The sequence below is a fragment of the Apodemus sylvaticus genome, chromosome 15, assembly GCF_947179515.1.
Source record: "Apodemus sylvaticus chromosome 15, mApoSyl1.1, whole genome shotgun sequence".
NCBI lineage: Eukaryota > Metazoa > Chordata > Mammalia > Rodentia > Muridae > Apodemus > Apodemus sylvaticus.
The window spans coordinates 50,009,002-50,032,447 of NC_067486.1; the positions used below are offsets into that span (position 1 = coordinate 50,009,002).

The 23,446-nt window shown below is 41.8% G+C and overlaps 1 long non-coding RNA gene across 1 annotated transcript; it reads right to left on the reverse strand.

Annotated features, from left to right (window-relative positions):
- Positions 1-17,755: 17,755 nt before the first annotated feature.
- LOC127666086 (uncharacterized) lies at positions 17,756-22,232 on the reverse strand. The gene is made up of 4 exons (XR_007973538.1): positions 22,131-22,232; positions 21,718-21,916; positions 18,659-18,719; positions 17,756-18,165 (listed from the first exon to the last, which is right to left on the reverse strand). It is a non-coding gene; the product is annotated as an uncharacterized LOC127666086 (long non-coding RNA).
- Positions 22,233-23,446: the final 1,214 nt, after the last annotated feature.

Below are 23,446 nucleotides of genomic sequence, written 5' to 3' on the forward strand. Positions count from 1 at the left end.
GAGAAAGGCTGTTAGCTCATGGTGGATGGAGAGCAAAGAACAAGTAAGGAAGAGGCCAGGAACAAAATATAGTCTTTAAAACCTTATCTTCAGTGACTTGTTTATCCTTTTAGGCCCCACTATCTGAAGTTCCACCACTTCCCAACAACCTTTCTACCTATTAAAATACTGTTCTACCATTGGCTTGTCACTGGTGCATAAAGCAACAAGCTGTTAACCTGAATCTTTAGGAGACATTTCAAATTCACACCAAACCAGATGTCTGTGAAGATATTTCTTGATAATCTTAACATCTAAACTGGTAGACTCTTATGAATGGCCCTGACCTGTGTTGGGGTGGGTGTGGAGGTTTCCATCTAATCCTTTGAAGACTTGAGTTGTATGAAAATGCTAAGAGAGAATTCCTTCTGTTTGATCTGAAACATTAGTCTTTCCTTGCTTTTTGGAGTACAACATGCACCATTGCTCTTCAGGTTCTGACTCCTGACTTGGACTGGAAGACACCATTGGCTCTCTCAGGTCTACAGATGTTTCATTACAGACCTTGGTACTTCTCAGTATTTACAATGGAATGAAACAATTCACTTAAAAGTTACATGTGTAACTTGGAGGAATCAAGCTAGAAATGACCTAGATGTCTCCTCCCTAAAGAGAGCTTTCACAGTATCTGAAGATGCTATGCACGCTGCCAAGGGAGAGAAGCAATCAATAGTCTTTACTAGATATAAAGTTTGTGAACCACAACAACCTTACGGCAAGATATTCCCAAGGGTACAATAATGGCGTTTATATCTTGAAGGCAATCAACAGCTGTCTGTCTGTGACTTATGGTCTGTCTACTCAATGAGAGGAACTCATGCATGGTACTATAAATCTAGCCAACTGCTTATAGTTGGTGAGGGCACCCATCTCCAAGTGATGCATCTATAACAACCTCTATACCTAAGGCTCAAGGAACATGATGGAAGAGAGAGTAAAAAGATCATAAGAGCCAGAGGTATAGTACATCTGTTGTGAGACAATATCTCCTATATATGACAGAGAATCTGTGGAGAGGAATTTTAATCCAGCAACATGGCTGCTCTGGTTGGAATACAGGCATGTTCCTTCAAACACACTTTTAATTCCTAACAATGTAGGTAAAGGTAGTTTGTAGAAGGAAACAGCCAGGTTGGCTAGAGCTATCTAATTGATGGCAGACAAAGTGATGTGTCAGAGAAGGATTTGGCAGAACAAGTCAGAGATGATACACCCAGTGCTCAGGAGAACAGCACAGGAAAGAGAGGTGACTCAAGAGAGCAGTACAGAGAGGAAGAGGGGGCCGTTTTACTGGGTTAGTTTTATAGAGACAGGTTGCAGGTGAAGGCAGAATAAGCCAGAGAATGAAAAGGAGCCAGAAGATGAAAACAGATTGCTAGAGATAGTTTGAGGCCAAGCAGATGAATTCAGTCAGGAGCTAAGAGAAGCCAGTTTGAATCAGTCAGCTTGAAGAGAAGTTTGGGCCAGAACAGTTAAGTTGAACCAGGCAGACAGAATTCAGAAATAACCAGAAAGGATGAGCTTATTCACCAATAAGCCTCTTAAATGGCAATTACATTAGGTGAATAAAAGTTATATTTACAAAACTTCATCAAGATAACCTCCAAAATATGGTCTAAACAAGGCCTGCATAATGAAAACACCAACTGACATGCCAATATGAATCGGAGAAATTTAATAATATCCTAACCATGGATTAAGAGCTACAGGCATTTAACAGCCACTAAGAGAAAGAAAATCAGTCTTCTTCAGAGAAGAGCCTCTTGATAGGCTTTTGATCCCAGCCTTTAAGCCTCAGTCTTAAACATACACATGTGAGCAAATCCAGAAATACTCAGAAGACTATTTCTATATACATGTGTGTGTGGATGCATAGATATATAATGATAATTAAAGAAGAAGAGGAATTGAATTTGAGAGAGAGTCAGGGAGGAGCAGGAAAGGAGTTAATTGGACAGAAGAGAGGAAAGGGAAGAGGTCATATAGTGATAGTACTCACACATGAAATTAGTTTTAAAATTTGTTAAAGGGTGTGTGTGTGTGTGTTGTTGTTGTTGTTGTTTCATTTATCTGGGTAGCCCTGACTAATCCAGGTGGAAAGTGAAATAGTTGTTAGAATTATACATTTGGACAGGAAATATTCCAGACAAGTTTACTGTCTATGAGTCTCTGCATTGGTTAAAAAGAAATGCTGTTAATAATTTATTCACAGCTGTGGGCAATGAAACACAACAAATGATGCCTCAAGTATGGAATGTGTTCACAGAAGATCAGAGTTAGTGTCTTGCTGATGACACTAAGACCCACAGACTTTTAATCTTACTAATTTATCATCCTGGATTTATAGTTCCTTAACATTGTAAATTTTCTACTACACTTCCAAATGCCAAGTTTGAGTCCTAGACAAGATAAAACAGAAGGTAAAGAACAAGGTTAAGAAGCCAAATCATAGCCGTGCGGTGGTGGCGCACGCCTGTGATCCCCGCACTCTGGGAGGCAGAGGCAGGTGGATTTCTGAGTTCGAGGCCAGCCTGGCCTGCAGAGTGAGTTCCAGGATAGCCAGGGCTATACAGAGAAACCCTGTCTCAAAAAAAACAACCCCCCCAAAAAGAAGCCAAATCATATGGTAGACAAGTTCCCCCTAAAGTAAAGACGTTATATACTATAATTCCATTTTTTAAACATGGTGGTCGAAACTGGGTTGTATAGTCATTCTTGGTTGTATAAAAAAACTTGTTTAAAATAGGTTTTTGTTTTACTGTATGTTTTGGAACAGGGTTTCCTGTAGCCTGCTTTGGGCTCAATACATGTCAGCAGATGATCTTGAACTCATGGTTTGCCTGTCTGCACCACTGAAGCAGTAGGATCGCAGGCCTAGTTCACATATTTCTGGGAATCAGTTCCAGGGCTTTGGCTTGGGAAGATATTCTACCAACTATATCCTTGTCCCTGAAAGCTATTTTAAGTTGGGCACCTGGGCCTTGAATAAACTGGTAAGACAGAAGGAAGTGGGTAAATACCAGACAGATAATGACTAAGTGGGTGATTCACAATGTGTATCTTTTCCCCAGTGTTTTCCATATTCTTTTATGCCAAAAATTGCTTATTTATGAGATTGTAATTTAATTTCTCTTCTCGCTTTCCTTCCTCCAAGCCCTCCCCTAAATCCCTCTCTGTTCTCCTCCAAGTTCATGACCTCCTTTTTCATCAGTTGTTATTGCATGAACATATATGTATATGCACATATACACACATACACATATACATATGTATGTCTAAAAATAACCTGTTGAGTCCATATAATGTTACTTGAATGTATGCTTTTGGAGTTGTGTGGTACTGGGAAACCGTTGGTTTACTTTTCCCTGGGGAGGACGACCTTTCTTACTCCTAGCCTTACTCAGTTACCTGTGGTCTTAGCATAGGATTGAGGCCCTACGAGTCTTTTTTGGTCCATTTTAGCCTGTTGTTGGTGTCATTATTGTGCAGCTCACATTTAGATGGTCAAGATGGTCATGTGGGTAAGACTTTACAAGTATAGCTCCTGATGTCACCAGGAGACACAATCTCACAGAAAAATAGCTTTGATAGCACCAGATGATGCCAGGCAACTGTGACAACTCAGTTCTATCTGGCTATGACACCTAGGACTCACATCAATGACCAGCATGGCACAATAACCCTATGGTTTCAGTTGTGGCATACAGACCTTGGTGGTAAACAGCATCCCTCTATTTTTACTTAAAGTTTGCTCACCGAGAGCGATAGCATGTCTGGAACTGAATCCCTGGCTAACTAGTTAGTGATAGTGAAATTCTGGTTATTGAAGAAGGATCTATAACTACTAATTTACTAAACCAGCACAATCCTCAACACCAAATTACAAACACGATGCATATCCTAACGGTGATCTTTGGGGAGGTTGGATGAAGGGGAAGTTATAGGGAAAGTTCACTTAGGAACTCTCAAGAAGTCTGGAAGCACGAGCAAAGAGTTTTACTAGATTAGATGGCCATAAAAACTTTTTATATGTTTTTAAGGAAGGCTAGAATTACCCCGTTCAAATTAATGGTCTGTCTTCGAGGTCTGACACATGCCATTCTGCCTGATCCTCACTAACGCCAGACTCTTTGCAGGAACAAGAGCGGTGCTGACTGACAAAGGCTACAGCTTTATTTGACCTTTCCTTATTAGTGGACCAAGTTGTTTCTCAATTCAGTTTAATTTGAGAGAGGTGGTCGGCAAGGTCTCTGGGCAATTGAAAAATCTATTATGGAGGTGACCCTTTTGATATGGCATTACTTTAACCACCATTAAGGGGGAAATGGGAGCGTCTTCCCAGTTTTCTCAGCAGCCTCTGCCTGTAGCTGTGAAATCTATAATACTCTATAAAACAAATGGCTGTGTTATATCAGAAGCTGGTGCAACTCTGGGAGAAGCTTCATAAAAAATCATTTGCACTAGCCTGGAAGGATAAGACTTCAACTGATGCAGACACTGAAATACTTCAAGACCCTGCACCATCAGAGAATGCTTAAATTATCTTGAAAAGACATATTTTATTATGTCATAAAGACTGGCTTCCCTATGCTATAAAGAAAACTGCTCCAGAAAATGGTGGTGAAATAAGTTTTCTTGTATCCTGCATTGGCTTTCTGTTTCTTTCTGATTCAGTATCTAGAAAACATCATTGCTTCAAGTCCTTTGGAATCAGTAATTTTTATCTGAATTCTAAGACATCTTTGTTGTCATTGTGTGTTTTGTGAACATCACTGTCTTTCCCTGCCTGTATTATGGACAGTCCAATTTTGTTCTCTCTGTGACAGGTATAAAGGTGGCAGTCTCTTCTTTCCCTTCCACCTGGGCAAGAGTGTCAGGATTTGTTTCTCTTTGAGTTGACATTCGCATGTTTGGAGGAAGAGGTGTGTGTGGGGGGGGGAGTAGAAAGGCAATAAAGAACATGGTGCTGGAATGCGGACCAGTGCAATCAGGCTGCCAGCTGCAAGAAGTTTCTAATAAGGAAATTAGAACATGATCATTTCTGGCTATGTGACTCTGGTTCTAAATAGGTTTTACAAATAGATAGTGATTGAGCCTGGAAACACAAACAAATTGGCTTTGTGGAATAAAGGCTGAACTACATTTTGGTTAAAGAATTAAAAATGCTTTTATGGGAGGCACTCTGGGAGAATGGGGGCTATTTTAATGATAGCATATGCATTTCAGAAACAAGCTGCCTGGGTTGGGAAGCCAAGAGCAGAGTCTGAAAAATTCAAGACTAAGTTTTTTCCCCCATGGGGTCCCTAAAAGGATGCAGAAGTAAGGTAGGGGGTAGGGAGCCACATATCTGAAATTTCCGGTCTAGATACTGGAAGAAAGTGTTGAGGAGATGCTTCAGATTAAATACTTTCCCAAAAGCATGGGAACTGAACTGGAGTTGAGAACTCCAACCCCCGTGAGAATTCCCACATCCAGGCATACTGGCTGACTACCCATCTCTTGGGAGACAGAGAAAAGGGATGCCTATGTCAAACATAGTAACTAGACTAATCACAGACGCCAGCTCTGAGTTCACTGAGAGACCCTGACTCATAAATAAAGTGGAAAGTGATTGAGCAAGACATATGAAACTTATGGTCTCCAAACACACACATCTGCACACATCCACATGTGCATGTATGTCTGCATCATGCACAACACATATATACAAAATAAAGATATCGGAAAGTGAGGCACCATTACAATACAAAGTTATAGCATTTTCAAAAAAAAAAAAAGTAAACCTAGAAACAATCCTATTAGAGAGACAAATATAGTAATTTGCGGAGCCCTAGATTTTATATGCAATCATAAAATAATGTATGTATATATCACAGGGAAGTAGAATTAAAATTGTTTAGAGGGAAAAATGGACTAAAAAGTGGGGAAAGGGGTATGAAAAAGCATGGGGAGAAATATATTCAACATATAATGTATATTTGTATAAAAGTGAAGAAAATTAAATTTAAAATATCACAAGCTCAAAATATAATTGCTAATGATAACACCAATGTCCATAAATATTTCTTTTGTCTGTAGACAGCCAGGAACAGAAGTTCTTCAAGCTCTTCCAGTGTTTTCTTCCTGATAAATATGCATGCCACATTTCCTGTGCCTCCCCCAAGGTCTTAGTACAGACTCCTCAACCTCAAAGGAGAGTCGGCACCACTCGAGCTGCGAAATTTCTCAGATGGTTCAGGTTCAGCCTCAGACATCCCAAAGCCATTTGAAAACACCAAAGACTTTTCAGTCAAGATAAAAGGTTGTAAGCGGCTGTGTGTTCAAGCTTATACTTCACGTGAGAAGATTAGCTTTCCCTGTGCCAATTCTCCTGGTTGTTACAAGCAGTCTTGGTTTTGTGTGTTTTGTGCTTCACACAGGGCGGAAATAGATCTGTTGATTAGAGAGATGTTCCCTATTCCCTTTTCAGGTCTATCAGTCACTGGCTAAGGCATGATCCGTTATTGAGTCCAAGTGGGCAAAATCCCACTGATGATAGTCAAGTTGTACACTTGAAAACAAATACCCTGAGGCGTGGTGGATACTGGGTTGCAGTGTGGAAATACACATGCATGGGCATGACTCAAGATGCTCTCCTGATAGACTTTCATCCTATGCTGGAACCACCCTCCTCCTGTGCCGACTTCTCCCATCCTGAATAGTTGTTTGCTCATGAAATCTGAGTCATGTATATTCAGTCTTCTTCCTCAGATATGAATGTGTTTGCTAATTTCCCATGTCTACTTGATTGGGATATTGGATGCACAGACACCCTGTAAAACAATGTTTTTGGATGTGTCTGTGGGAGTATTTCCAGAAGAAATCAACCTTTGAATCAGTAGATGGACTAAAACCAGGCCACATGCACCACTCTGCACCCTACAGCCTACGGGGGCCAGAATGGATCTAAATGGCAGAGGGAGGACAAAGTCCCTCACTCTTCTTGGGTTAATTAATCTTCTGTTTGGGGGACAGCAGAAGATCTTGGGTGTATATCAGCACCCCATACCTCCTTTCCACCATCAGACTCAAGTCTTTGATACTCTTGCTTGCAGATAGTGCATGATGGGGTTTCTCAGCCCTTATAATGGTATAAGAGAATTTTCAGGGATGAAATAGTCTTTTGAAACTAATCTCTTGTTCTCTTTGCCTTTTTCTCCCTCTCCCTCTCCCTTTCCCTCACCCTCTCCCTCACCTTCTTCTCCCTCACCCTCTCCCTCACCCTCTCTAAGAGAAGGTAGGAGAGAGATGCAGGGAATGATGTATATCATTTTAGGGACCAAGTCAATGAGAAAACAGGGCTTATATCCATACTTGTGGTTCTGGCCCTATTTTATAAAAAAAAAAATCTTAAAAATTATATAGGTAATTAAATACTTAGCTAAAGGAAGCTTATGTTATTCTGACATTTTTATTTCAGAGATAATTTTTTCATTTCTGATTCAGCTTTAATGGGTATTTAGCACTAACATTTCCGTCTCCTGCCAACACCTGTGCTGTCAAATATATAGAAATTTACAAACAAATTACCAGGTGAAATCCTTATTTAAAATGAAAACTTAAGTGAATTCATTGTGAAGACTTCTGCTCTCCTTAACTCTCTCACTCAATTAAAAAACAGTTTTCTTTATCATATGTTTTTCTAAGTAGAAAAACATTTCAAGGCTGGGCGGTGGTGGTGCACGCCTGTAATCCCAGCACTCTGGGAGGCAGAGGCAGGTGGATTTCTGAGTTCGAGGCCAGCCTGGTCTACAGAGTGAGTTCCAGGACAGCCAGGACTACACGGAAAAACCCTGTCTCGACAAAAACCAAATCCAAAAAACCAAAAAAGAAAAAGAAAGAAAGAAAGAAAGAAAAACATTTCAAGGTTGACATTTTGTGAACTAAGCTATAGACATCCCTTTTTTACATATGGGTACATCTGGTTAAGTCATACATGACAGAATGTTGCCGGGAATAACGGACAGTGAACATGCAGACATTGCCTCCTAGATTAGACAAGATTCTCTAGAGAAGTAGAATTATCAGGATGTGTGTAAACATCTCTATCTCTCTATTAATCTACCTGTATTTTACTTATCATCTATCAAGACATTTACATTAATGAATTGGAATTGGCCTGAATGGTTCTGGAGAATGACAACTCCAAAATCTGCATTGTGGACTGGAGACCTGAGCCAACCTGAGGCTTAGTTCCAAATGCTGGCAGAATTCCTTTTACCCCTGAGATGTTGCTCTTTCTCTTATGTCAAGTTTTCACTAATTGGCTGAAATCACCCACATTATGGAGATGAATCTACTTCTCTTGAAGTTGACATATTTAAAAGTTCATCTTTCGAGGCTGGAGAGTTGGCCCAGCAGTTCAGAGACTGCATTGCTCTTGCAAGAGGACCTGAGTTCAGTTGCTAGCTCCCAGGTTGGGTGTTTTATGTCTACTTGTAACTCCACCACCAGAGAATCTGCCACCTTCTTCTGGATTCTGCAAGCACTTTCAGTCTGGCACACGTGGGCACACATGGGCACACATGGGCACATACACACACACACAGGTGTAATTTAAAGACAATGGAAGCAAGTCTTTAAAAGTATAATGACAAAAGTTCATCGTTTAAAAAAAAATTTCCATCAAAGAGCTATTTGCCAAAACATTTGACCAAATATCTGGGTGCTGTCAGCAAGTTTCCAGCGGCAAGGTGACACATTCAGTTAGCCATTACACCAAACATCTGGGTCCCTTAAGCCCCTTGTTAAACAGACTTCTGACTTTCTTTCTCAGAGATCCAGAGTCTAATTTTTAATTACAGTGAACCTCCACAAAGGGCAGATGAGGAGGCATCTCTCTCAGAGATCTATGGACTATGTCTCTGGATGTCTTACTGTAAAAGTCATGGCCTCGCCTACTCTACGGATGGGAAAGCTAAAGCCTTGTCTAAGGCAGAGCATATTGGTATTTTAACCTGGATCTTCCAATCTCATCCCAGAATTCTTATTGCATAACATATTGCTCAACATCTGGTGGAAATAAAACTTTCAGGGTTGAACTCCAGGCACCATACCAAACTTTTCTAAAGTCTAGAATGAACTAACAGGATTTTCCACCAAATGTAACAACCTGATTCTAAATGGAAAGATAAAAATAATTCCGAAGAACAAATAGCAACAAGGGAGGACTCCAATCAGTACATCTGTAGGGGCAATTGAAAGCCATTGACAGGGAAGCAATGTAGTAATGACAAGGCCCTGGACTAGAGTTGACCAAAGTCATGACAGAGACGCATATATTGCGAAGGAAAGCTAGATTCCAATAAATACTGCTAAAATGGCTATCTGTGTGAGGGAAAAAATAGTTCTTCTACACACAGCACACTTAGAAATAAATCCCATATGGGCCTGTATAGAAACAATATTTTTAGACTTTTAATTATCATATCTGTAGATGCCTTTAAAAAGCCATTGTCATAAAAAGGTCACGAGGTGTTGACAAACAGACCATGGAAGCCACTGAGTCAATGACAGAGGCACATGGAGTGGCAAGCATACGCTATTAATGGATGCTGCTAAACGTGGCAGTCCATGTGAGAGAAAAATATACTTCCTGCACATACCATGCTTAGAAATAATTCTCGTTGTATCCATGCAGGAGCCCACATTTGAAATGTGCCGTAGGATGTTTTAGAGAATATTTTTATATGAGAGAAAAGAAATATTTCTTTCATAGACAGGAAAGCTGTAAAGGAGAGGAGCATCATAATAAGAATGTTAACCCAATATTTATTGTGCTATCGTATATATTTTGTGATGCTCTGGGTACATAAGTTATACTAACTCAGATGATTCTCATGGAAAGTCTATTTGCATTAATCATTACAGCCTTCATAAAAGACGGAGGCCCGGGGAGGCCATTAGAACTTACATTCTGGCTCTAAAGCCATGGCTGTCTAGAAAGGAAAACCAAGAAAGGAAAATCAACCACATTCAAACCAAAGAAGTCCATCATACATGAGCTAATCAAACCTACAACCTAAATACTGGGGGAAACATTTTCTATGCATATAACTATCATGGTATTATATATATAATATTTATTACTTACAAATCATTATGTAAAAATGGGCCTAGATTAGAAACAGCCGGCATATCACAAAGGCAAGACCATGGCTGTTATCATATGAAAATGTACATGCTGCTAGGCAGATGATTCAATGCAGTCGGTTTGGAAGTGATTTGGCAGTATCTTCCAAACTAGAACATGTGGTTTTCCTCTCATTTAGGAAATCCTCGATTCCCATAAGGATAAAGAATAAATTGAATAAACTGTGTGCTAATTACTTTTTGGAAAGCAAAATGTTGGTTGGAGCAGATAAGGTGAGCGGAATACATGTGACATGCTATCCCTTGGCCAAAACTTAAAACCTCACCTAATTATCCTATACGTTCTCATGCGTGTCTAACACTGTCTTAAGGATTAGGGTCAACTTTATAGTGACAGCTACCCTGTGGGGAGGGTGGTTTAAGGATGCAGGGAATAGAGATTGGACATAGAAATTTGACTTTATCTTTTTCTTAAAAAGCGCACACACATACACACAAGAAAATACAACGAAATGCAAAGGCATTTTAAAGTCTACGTGGACGTTATTTGTGACAGCAAATTGCGACTGTCAGCTTGACTGTACCGAGAAGCACCAGGGAGACCAGTGTAGTACATATTGGCTGCATCCGGGAGAACGTCTCTAGGGAAGATTAACTAGGAGGAAAACTTGTCCTGAATATGAACTACAGCCTGGGGCCAGATGAGATAAAGGGGGAAAGGAGAAAGCCAAACAGCACAGGGTCCTCTCTCTCTCTCTCTCTCTCTCTCTCTCTCTCTGCCTCCTGGTCACCATGATGCAAGCGATTTCACTATGTCAGACTTCTGCAGTCATAGGCAAAAGTCTCAGAAATCGCAGACCAAACCAAACCAAGTCTCTCTCTTAATTTGTTTGTATCATATATTCTATCACAGCATTGAAAGCCTGATAACAGTTTTAAAGTCAATTTTATGATTTCCTATGTATTTGGTATTGCTCATAGCTACACCTAAAAAATAAAAGCATATTGTAATCATTAATTTTAAGACCCATTTACAATTCTTCTTTCCCTGAGAACTATCATATATGAATTTCAGTTTTCTACATATTAACAATTCTTAGTCTCCTTTTGTACTTATTATCAAAGTTTAAAATAGAAAGAAGGCCTAGAGGGCATTTATGAAAATCTTCTGAGCTCAAGTTGGTAGTTTAGGTAAAATACTTCCTCAAATCTTCCTTTATGCTTAATAACCTGGAAAATATGGCTTTTGTTAACTGGATATTTTGCTTTTACCCAACCCAAGGTTCACAGATCTTTGAAGAAGCAGAATATAATCAGTTACGCATAACATTAATTCTGTGGAAAAAAAAACCCAAACAAACAAAAATGTAGCTTTCTCTGCAATGGTACTGAGCCTGTGGGGGGGAATCTCAGAGCCCTTAACATAACCACCAATTATCATTATTTTGCTAAGTCAGGGAAGCATAGGCTGAAAGAGATCTCATTGGTAAACCGTGAGGTACCGTGGAGTTAAAGGTGAAGAGTGAAATACCTCGCAGTTTTGAGGTATTTTAGGGAACGCTGGGGTTGCATAGTTCCGCTTGGATGCTGCAGTAACTGGTAAGACCGCCTTGTCATCCTCAGTTATCAGACAGTAGAAAGGATTCAGCGAGATGAAATGGTTTTCTCCAAATCTGAAGAACAATTACATCAATGCTAACGGTAAGGCACGCGCTCGCCCCAGGCCTACTGTCTTGGTTATAGCCATATGCTTTAGTACTGAACATCTTTGCTAAGGAGGAAGTCCTCCAAAGTATGGCGGGGGAGGGGGATCTCACTACTAGAAAAGTAGTTCCGGTTTCTCATTCATATATAATAAGAACAAATGTGGGTGGGGGAGAGGAATCCCAGCTCCAGATCTGTGTCCTCTACACTTGGGGCATGCTATCTATCCTTTGCAGTGGACATATCCCCCCGCCCCGCCCCGCCCCCAGGCACACGTTTTGAGCGCTCGTTCTCACCTGACAGTACTGTTTTGAATGGTTTGCAGACCTTTACGCGGTGGGCTGTTGAGTGTTCTCCCTGTGCTTGATTCAGGCCTCTTCTTTCTGCTTCTTGATCTGTCAAGGGTCAAGCAGCCCTGCTCCATGCTCCTGCCGCCGCAGGCAGTAGAGCTCATCTCTACGCAGTCCTACAAATTGGCCCGAAAAGTCACTGGAACGATGAGCCTCGACAAACCCCTCCTTCCTTAAGTGTCTTCTTGCTGATACATTGTCACTCCCGCACAAAGTAACTCAACTGGAGGCCTTGGGCCTTCAGCTTATACAGTTGCTACCTCATACAAAGTTTTTCTCTTTTCCAATAAAGAGAGTAATGGAAAGGATTATCTACCATCATATATATGTATGTATGCATATGTACATGTATACATACACACATGTATACATATATGTATATATATCCTTTTGTGTACTGGGTTGCATTGAATGCATTGTATATGCCTGGGGCTAAGGTTTCAGGCCACTGTTTATGTTACCATCTCAACCTAATGCATTTCTAGATGTGCATCAAATTCCTATCAACAAATGCATTTTATAAAGACACAGCCTATATATAGCCTCTAGGTATGTGTAGACACAGGCTTATGTAAAACCCAAATCATTCAGGGAGCTGAGTGAAAGAAAAACACAAAACTATGGATTCCTTTCTGAAGACCTGAAGCAGTTCTATTTTTAAGAACTTGTATGACAATATTTCCATTATGAAATCCTATCCAGTATTTTTCCTTGGCTGCTTAATTAATGGAGAGATAAAAGTGGCATGTAATCAGCTTATGAACGGAAGGAAGACATGGGCGTCTTAAATGATTGCAAAGATTGTTCTCTTAAGTGGGTTAAGGAACTCCTAGTTTCCTAGTGACCCTTTCCAGATTCTTAATTAACACAGTGTATCCTTCTTCATTGGGGAAAAAAAAATCAGCCAAAGTGTTTGAAATACAGGCTTGGGTTTATAAACTAAGGATGATCCACTGAGTCTATATTTTTTTTTCTATACATTTCATCAACTGAAGGAGCTAATTGGCTCAGTCCACATTGCTGACAGCACCATCTTGAAGCAAAATGTTGGACAAGGTCTCCTGGCAAACAGTGGGCCATTGCCCTTTTGCCCAGAAAAGGGGGCTACTGTTGTACCAGCTGGAGCCCTACGCGGGCGGGGCGGGCGGCAGTCCGCAGTGCTGTCTGCCCATGCTAATGATCTCAGACCATTGCTGCTCTTCCTAGGGAGTGAGGAGAGCCGGCCATGCCAAATTCTTGCACAAGGTCAAATGTTTCTGGAGAAAGAGAGCCAGGGTTAAATTAGCAGTCAGGCAGAGGTGGGGGTCACTGAGTGGCGGACTACAACTCAGTTCTGGTGAATCTGGATAGTCAATGGAGAAAGCAATAAAAAGTAATTACGAACGCATTTCTCAGCTTGGAAAGCCTGCCACATCTCACACCAAGGCCAGATTCAGAGCCCTTCTGTTCCAAGGATGTTGGAGCAGACTCAGGGACAGGAAGGGATTGTGTAAGCCAGCGGCCTCTCCCTGGCTGTGGAACCATGCGCCCTCAAAGCAAAATGCATCTTGAAAGAGAAAATGAAGGTCATGCCTTTTAAAATCCCCCCTTTAATCCAAACATATTCTGTATCTACAAGAAAACAGTTTTTAGGGCTTCTCACTAGGAAAAACAAAATCAGCATCAAAACAAAGGAAGGGGAACCCTTTCAGGAAAATGTAAGCCATGGTAAACCTAACATACCTCAGCTCTGCCCTGCTTACCAACATCAGGACCACAGAGAAGCTGCTTGTGGGAAGGATACATCCAAAGAGAGGAGGTGGGAAAAAAAAGTAGTGGGAGGAAGAAGCGTTGATCTCTGGTGTCAGGGAGAAATTCGTGACAGAATTGACTGTTTTGGATTGACTATTTTGACAGTTGATTTTTTTTTTACCTCCCCCACCCCCTCCCTCCCCGCAACTCCAGAATCATGACAGACAATTGCAGAACATCAAATTGATGAGGGAACACTTCATCAGATCTGGTTGCCTTAACAACTAAAATAGCCAAAACGTTAAGACAGTCAAACGGGATTGATTATTTTTTGATACACTCTCTGGGTGGTTGACCCAGGAATTCTCAGTCTGATCCCACATATAAACAGAGGCACTATCAGCAAGAAAGCAGGCATCAATCACCTGAATCCTTCCCATTTCCAGCGCCTCTGGAAGGAGTCGAAGCACCAGCCGCAGCAGCCTCTGGATGTCTCTAGGTGATGGGTGGCACAGGAAGCAGCCATCTGTGAGAGCTGGGATTCTGATCCCTGCAGCTTCCAGCAAGATGAGAGTCTGGCTTGGGTGGAAAAACAGATTGCCCCAAACCGTCGTCTAGAGGTGCTGAATCATGCATGAATGTCAGGGCGTGATGCCAACCGTGGCAACTTTTCCTGAGGGCTTTATCTGGTATGAACCCAGAGAGCTCTGTGTTGGGATTTTTTTTTTAAATCACAGAGATAATTGTTGTGTCATACACCCAAAGGGAAATTAAATCTCGCTCGTAATTGGTATTTGCTGGCATCTTAAAGACAAGAGAAAGTTCATCTCAGATTCCTTAAAATCTTGAATTAGAACATTTCCATCAGAGCCGGTATAATGAATGGTACATACCTGTAAATCCCAGAGGTCAGGTGGCTAAGGCAGAAGAAAGTACAAGTTAGAGGCTGGTCTGACTTACCTGCTGAGTTGAGGGGGGGGTCATTTCCAAAGTGGGACCCTCTCTCAAAAATCTAAAGAATCTTAAAATTGCGAGTTACACCAACATTCCAGATGTGCCCGCTGCGGCTGTGTTAGAAAGCCATTGTCGAGCCTCCCGGCATCCGATTAGGTACAGAAGGCTCCTGGAACGTCAGTCATGTTTATCTATTTGCTTATTTGGACCTTTTTTTTTCTTTTCATTCTAAGTTTAAAAAAATTAGTTAATAACTTGGTGGCAGTGGAGAATATGCTAAAAAATAGAAATTATTGAAAAATGTGACCCGGTGGGAGACAATGAGTAGGCGTCAGAAGCCTATGGGGCGTTTATGGTGCGATTTTTTCCATTACAGATGGCAGTAGGTACTGCACAAAGAAACAGATATATTCTTAAGCCTTTATTATTGAGCAAAGAATAGTTCCTGGGCCTTCCCACTTTTAAAAAGACACAGAGAAAAAAAAACCCACAACAATACAGTGCTAAGATAGAAAACAGCACCACTTTCATTAGGATGCCTAATTGTTTCAAAGTTGGTTCAGGCTCCACTCCTGGAGGTCCTGAGGTGGCCAGCTTGTGGCTGAATAATAACAAGGGTTGAAAGAAGCATTATAGAAATAAGGCATCCACCTGGAAAGAGTAGTCTGCTAGAGGAATTACCAAAGATGTTGACATATTGATTTGGAGAAAGATGGATTTGTGGATATGTTTGAACGTGTATTTAAATATAATATTCCATTTTCTTCTTAGAGGATCCCATCTCCTACCATGCTATCACTGTTCTGATTTTAATTGATCCTTTAGGAAAGGTTGGCATTTACACCACAAGGTGCAGGTGAATGTCCCGTCTTGCCGACCTGCCTTTTCTTTTGGGCTTGAATTGCTGGGGCCTGAGTTTGTTGTTGATTGTCTATTTGTTTGCTGGAAAATATCATCCTAAGTGAGATAACTCATTCACAAAAGAACACACATGGAATGCAGTCACTGATAAGTGGATATTAGCCCAGAGGCTCTGTATACCCAAGGCACAACTCACATATTAAATCATTCTCAAGAAGGAAGGAGAGGACCCTGGTCCTGGAAAGGCTTGATGCAACATTGTAGGGGAATACCAGGCAGAAAAGTGGGAGGGGGGACGGGCAGAGGGAAGAGGGCTTATGGAACTTATGATGTGGGGGGAACCAGGAAAGGGGAAATCATTTGGAATGTAAACAAAGAATCTAGAAAATAAAAAAAAAAGAATGATGGTTAAATAGCAGTAAATAATTTTAAAAGAGGCTTGTTACCTAAACACAGACTTTTTTTTTAATCCAAAAAACTCTTTCTTTCCTGGGAATTTAAATCAGCAAATTCGTAAAGAATAAGGCAAAGCAAAGACTGATGTCGAAATGTCTTCACATAGATGCTGAGGCAGAGGAAGGCCAGGATGTCAACTCAGGTTGTCAGACAGAAGAAGAATGGAGTCAGTGGGAGTGGTCTGGAAAGGACACAGAGATGGTGAGGAATGGGGAAGGGGTGGAGAGGAGAGAGGGGAGGGGCAGAAGAGGCCACACAGACCAGAGAGAAGCAGACACCATGACAGACAGACACCAGCGCCTCCTTCAGCTTGCTCCTCTTGCCTTCAGTCTGGCTTTCCCAGCATACTCTTGCTCACATGAATGAGGCTATAGTCTTTGCATCCAGGGCTTTGTCTGAAATGCCTTGTCTAAATTTAAAATCATCAAAGTGGAGAACAAGGAATTTCATCGCTTCTCGGGCTTTTGGCTAAGATCAAGTGTAGGAATTTTATGTTTATTTTGGAGCTAATTAGGATTTTGCAATCCTGAAACGTACAGATTTCATAGTCTTGCTTACTTATTTTTAATTTTATTTCAGATGAAGCTACAAAAACATACATGACTTCCAAGCAGCCTTCTGGGGCGTGGTTGCTTTTGGAACATCCTTGCTGTGTTGTGAGGAAGCCCAACTTAAAAGGGATGTGGAAAGATTCTGAAACTAGAGGTAGAAGAGATAATGATGTCAGTAACAGGAAGGAGAGGAGGGAGAGGCCTCATACCTCAGAGCGTTCCTTTACTTCTTCTCCAGCTCTTCCTAACCTACATCCAGCTCCTGGCGATAAACACGTAAGATACTCACACTAGACTTTCCCAAACGAGATCAGCAGTCAATATCCCCCATTTTCCTCAACCACTCTCCGCCTTTTCATTTATTTTTTTTACTTATTTTGGGTCTCACAGGGATGCAGCTTACACATTAGGCTAGACAAACTTGTGATTGAGTCCCTGGGATCATCCCCTCTCTGCTGCCCCAGCACTGGGATTATAGACATTAGATTTACATGACTTTTAAAATAAGGTATAGGGATACAGGCTCAGTGAACACTTTGAGAGATCTTCCTAGGCCTTCAAAGTATATTTTGAGCACAGCAATAAGGAACGCGATTACCAAGTATATAACATACTAAGTAGTACCTAAAGAGGCCTACCTGTACTGTGCTTCTTGGTGGTTGAGAGGTTATTAAACTTTTTTTTTTAAGACAGGGTTTCTTTGTGTAGTCCTGATTGTCCTGGCGTTTACTCTGTAGACCAGGCTGGCTTCAAACTCACAGAGATCCGCTTGCCTCTGCCTACTGAGTGCTAGGATTAAAGGCGTGGACCACCAGCAGCTGGCAAATTCGTTGTCCTTTACCATAAATGCAATGCCAAGGCACCCCCAAACAACTACTTCCTGCTACTAAATTTCCTGTCCTATTTTTAAATTGATTTTTTAAAAAGTCATTTCATTTATGTTCCAACATTGCCCCCTCCTTCTCCCCCTCCCACAGTTTCTCATCCCATTCCTTCTCGCCCTTGCCTCTGACGGGGTGCTCTTCCCACCCCACCAGGCCTCCTCCTTCCCTAGGGCCTCAGGTCTCTTGAAGATTAGGTGCATCTTCTCCCACTGAGGCCAGACCAGGCAATCCTCTGCTATCTGTGTGCTGGGGCCTCAGACCAGCTAGTGTATGTTGCCTAGTTGGTGGCTCAGTCTCTGGGAGTTCTCTTCGGTCTGCGCTAGTTGAGAGTGCGGTCTTCCTATGGGGTCGCTCTTCCCTTCAGCTTCTTCAATCCTTCCCCTATAGGAACCTTCGACTATAGGGTTTCCTGATTTCAGTCCAATGGTTGGGTTCAAGTATCTGTGTCTGTCTCAGTCAGCTGCTGGTGGGGCCTCTCAGAGGGCAGCCAAGCTAGGCTCCTGTCTGGAAGCACAACATAGGATTAGTAATAGTGTCAGGCCTTGGTGCCCCCCCCCCCCACCATGGGATGGATCTCAAGCTGGGCCAGTCACTGGACTGCCTTTCCCTCAGTCTCTGCTCCATTTTTCCCCTATCCTATTTAAAATGCATCGTGTTGCTGGAGAGATGGCACAGTGATTAAGAACACTTGTTCTTCTAGAGGATCTGAGTTCAGTTCCCAACATCGACACCAGGTTGCTCACAACTGCCTGTAATTCCAGTTCCAGAGGATCTAATGCCCTCTTCTTATCTCCAAGGGCCTACGCATATTGGTGGTAAGAACTCACATACAAACACAGAGCAATAAATATTAAAGAAATGCAAGTTCACTTCTTTGTAAGATTCTATGTTTTACTTTTCTTATGATGGTGGTAGTGGTGGTGATGATGATGATAATTGTGGTGATAACAGTAACTGTAGTGGTTATAATATGGTTACTCCTGAAATGACCAGGTACCTTTCATCCTTTCGACTTCATAGTCCATTTCAATGTATCTGAAATTCTTGTTACTTCTTGCCTAGGAGACATGCACACATAGTTGTCAGAAATGAAAAGTGTAGCCGTTCTATTTTAGAGAAGCAAGAGTTATCCCAGCTTTTGGACAGATCATAAATATATACTACATTGATCTCAACCCAAGTAAATGACTGCATGCATAGGAGAATGCCAAATCAGTGTAGGAGAATGCCAGCTCAATCAGTGTGACAGCCCAGTCGCTCTGGGTACAGAGGCTAACTTCAATTCCCAGGTTCATAACTTGTGGCACAGATCATAAGTAGGCATTCCCATAGTTGGCTCTTTGGGTTTAGAGCAGCTCACCAAACCTGGGAAACCTCTTGTTTTTATCAGTTTATTAGAATGGATATAGGTAAACAGCGAGGTATAGATGGAAGAAATAAGAGACACCTGAGGTGGGTCCAGAGGTTCTAATTCTCTTAGCACCTCATCACACAGAAACTTAAACATGATCAGTCACCCAGATCTCTGGCGAACTCTGTCCTTTGTGTTCAGATAGAGGCCTCATTACACAGGCACAATAGAGTGTGAGACCTGATCTTTTGGGCTCAGATTCCATCTTAAAGAACTTGGCCTAAGGTTAAACTTTAGGTAACTAACAGGCTTGTACCTAGCACCAGTTTCCAGGTTACTCCCCAACAAATCTGCACCTCCAGGTTGCAAGGCTACCCCTGACGCGTCTCTTCCTAACAGCCACCAATCAGGAGAAAAGCAGAAGTTAACTTTTTGGCTTGGCTCCCACACCAGCCGATTATGTTAAAGGCCACAATAGATGATCCCCCAGTTAGATGCTTGCCAGGCTAATGATCTCCACCCCTTGCTTGCAATTTGCTGTAAAACCTTGTCCCGATTAGAGTTCAGGGCTGCTACACCAAACCGTCCTATGGGTCAGCGTTGAGTAAACACAGGATGGAACTTATAAATAAAGAGAACCTAATGCAATAACAATGGAGTCTGCTCCAGGTTGGTCTTTTTGGGCTTTCCAACACTTCCTGGTACAAATCAATTACCCATTTACTGGTAACTAACCTTTAACCCCTCTCCCTTCTTCTAGGTCAGAGGGTGGTGCTGTATATTAGTTTTATCAAAACTGTGACGGATACCTGAGAGAAACAACTTAAAGGAAGGAATTATTTTAGACTATGTTTTCTGAGAGGTCAGTCCATCAAGGTAGAGTGAGCGGCTTACATCATAAAGGCCAGAAAGCAGAGATAGAACAAGACAGACTGCCAGTGTGACCTTCTTAGAGAGCACTCTGCAATAGACTTGCCAAGGGGGGATCATGAATAAGATTAACTATGTTGTCCAAATCCAGATGGCCTGTGAAGTGAGGGCCCGGACACCAAGGCCACAGGAGTCGGACTTGAACACCATTTGGGTCCCAGGTATAGACAGCACTAAGGTACACTGGGAAATTCACTCTCTTGGAACCAAGAACTGTGGAGTTAGTCCTGTTTTTACCACTCATTAGCTAAATTAGGCTGAGAAAATCAATTAACATCTCCAAATCTCAAATTTCTCAACTAGAATAATGCTATCAGATGAGGGGATTATTCAATATGTATTTTACAGGTGGTTATGATCAGCCTAGAGACAATGTTTATTAACTATAAATACCATTGTAGTGTTGGTTAAAAGGGGAATTCCTTTAAGGATTATAACAAGGTCTCTGAATTGATTTTTATCTTAAAACCTCATTAGCTTTGAGTCCCTAATAGGCAAATATTTCTGAATTATACTTACTATGCTGTTACAATGGGTTTCTCCATTTTACAAGATGTTAACTGTGAACACAAAGGAAAACATGCCTGGTGTGCCTCATTGACAGCATAGGATGTTTGATTTGGAAAACTACCTCTTGTGGTGTAGAAAGGAGTTATTTCAAACAAATCATTTAATAAGAGAGAATACCCAGCCATTTTTTACAATAGACATCAGAAGAGAAATCACAAGGAGACCTCACCAAGTCTTCTGGGAAAACCACCCTTTGGAAGAGGAACAGAGGAGAGGGAGAAGGAGACAGAGCGGGAGAGAGAGGGCAAGGCAGAAATGTTTTATGTTTATACAGATGCCTTCCTCCACCGATTTCCAGGCACTGACAAACTTTAATTGGCTAATCTTCACATATCCCTTTGAGGTTAAGTGGGGAGCAAGCATTATCCCAGAGTTTTCAAAAGTACAAAGAGCTTAAGTGTCTCCCCTGAGGTCACAGGAATTGGCTGGTGACAAAGCTAACAGGAGACCTCCTCCAGGACCCCTGCCTTCCAACCCCCTCCCACACTTGGAGACCTCACTCAGTAAAGTCATCTGGGGTCTTTTTGTTAGCTTTCTGAAGCCAAGTCCCTGGTAATTCATTTCACCAATAACAGACAATGTGACATCTTTATTCCTATAAAGCACTCACTTTAGATCAAAGTACATATTTTCTAGCATTAGGAATGTTTCCACCGTTAAGCAGTGCTCAGAGGTAGGCAGAAAAGGATATGGTAGTTGTGTGTGTGTGTGTGTGTGTGTGTGTGTGTGTGTGTGTGTGTGAGAGAGAGAGAGAGAGAGAGAGAGAGAGAGAGAGAGTGTGTGTGTGTGCAAGTACTTGTGTGTTTAATTTTCAAAAAAGACATTGATGTTCTTTTCTGGGGCTGAACACTCTTTGAATCCAACAGTAAGGCAGAGCCTGTGAACAAAACCATTCCTATTCACTTCAAACTGTAGTCTCTTTACTAAACACTCATCAGAGAATTCCCAGCTCTGTTTAACCGATTTCCAAGGCTTCTCTTCAAACGGCCCAGCTGACCCTTGTTCATCTTGGGGCCTCTGTGTTGCCAAGAGAAACAGACCGTCCTCACTGGATTAAAGCATTAAACCGTGCTATCATTTATAAGACAATTTTGCATCTAAATTTTTTTTTAAAAAAAAAGAGTATCCCAGTGAGCATTACAGAAAGCTTTTAGGTATATATGCAGGCAGAAAATCTTTGGTCAACAAGAATGGAATTATTTCACCTTAGCACAGAATGCTGAGCTTTTCAAACTATTGTCATTATGTGGAGAAAATGAAATCTCCATCCGCAGTCTCTTAGGTGCTCGATTAGGGCACCTCAGCCACAGGCAATGGCTTTAGCCCCTCCAGCTTAAAGCCCACAGCAGCCTGATGCTAGTATGTCCTACTAAGGGAACACAATTCTGACTGTTGGCATTCGACCTGCAGAAGAAGAAAGAATGAAAGGATCGAAAAAAGGAACAGAGAAAGAAAAGCAAATTGAAAAGGAACAGGTCATGCTATAAGAGACTGGTAATGATTTCCAAGCCTTGCATTTGTTATCTACCCATGCTCAAGGTGAGAACCTGGGAAGGCTGTCTGAGTCCACGGAGTTCCCCCCAGAGCTCCTGCACCGAAGGAGCGTTCTGACACTCACCGACCTGATGGCCTTGGACAAGCATTTGGACATTTATGGACTGCATGTGCCTAATAAATCAAACAAGGGAGCCATGTGAGATGTCAGTTCCTTCCTCACAGTCTCAAGCCAGTGACCGATTGGCACTCCTCCCCTGTGAAACTTCCCTTATAATCTGCCCATGTCCTGCTCAGCCGGGTCACTTGGCTACTGATTTTATTCCCTCTGATGGCTGCCAGAAGTCATCTCCTAAAAGAGAAGGAGCACAGGAAGGGGGTGGTGTCAGGGCAAGGAAGGAAGATGTCTTTGAAAAGCCAGCTTTTAGCACATGAATGTCATGTGCTCCTCAACCCTGAGAGGAAAATACTATTAAACTCGTTTTACACATGAGAAGAGTGAATATCAAAACTGATAGACTTATTGGCGGAATGCAGTTTGAAGAATAAAATTAGGAATGGTACATAAATTGCAGGGCCAAGTTAAACAGAAAAACTTGGAACCTTTCTCCACATCTTATTAAAAATTCTGATACGCATGTTCATGCATGTGTACACACACAGACACACACACACAGACACATACAGACAGACACACACACAGACACATAGATACACACAGACACACATACACACACAGACACAGACACACAGACACACAGGTACACATACTGTATCTGTGTCCCGGGAGCTGACTGTGGTTTAATACAAACACACAGACACACAGATACACACAGACACACACACAGACATACACACAGACACACAGATACACACAGTCACACACATAGATATACACACAGACATATACACAGACATACAGATATACACAGACATACACACAGACACAAACAGACACACAGATACACACAGACACACACACAGACACACAGACACACAAATACACACAGACACACACACAATCACAGAGACACACACAGGTACACACACAGTCATACACACAGACACACAGATACAGACACACACAGTCACACAGATACACACAGACATACATACAGATACAGACACACAGATACACACAGACACACACAGTCACACAGACACACACAGACATACATACAGATACAGACACACAGATACACACAGACACACACACACAGACACACAGACACACACACATACACACACACACACACTCACAAAGATGCTGACAACAGAGCATTAAACCACATTCAGCTCCCTGGACAGTGAAGCCACCCTGAGGAACTAGCCCGGCTCCCTGGGCCTTCTTTCTGTCTTGCCAACATTTACATCTGATCCACTCTCAACACTTCCCACCATGATCCATGCCTGAGAATGACCGCTCGGACTCTCCCTCTG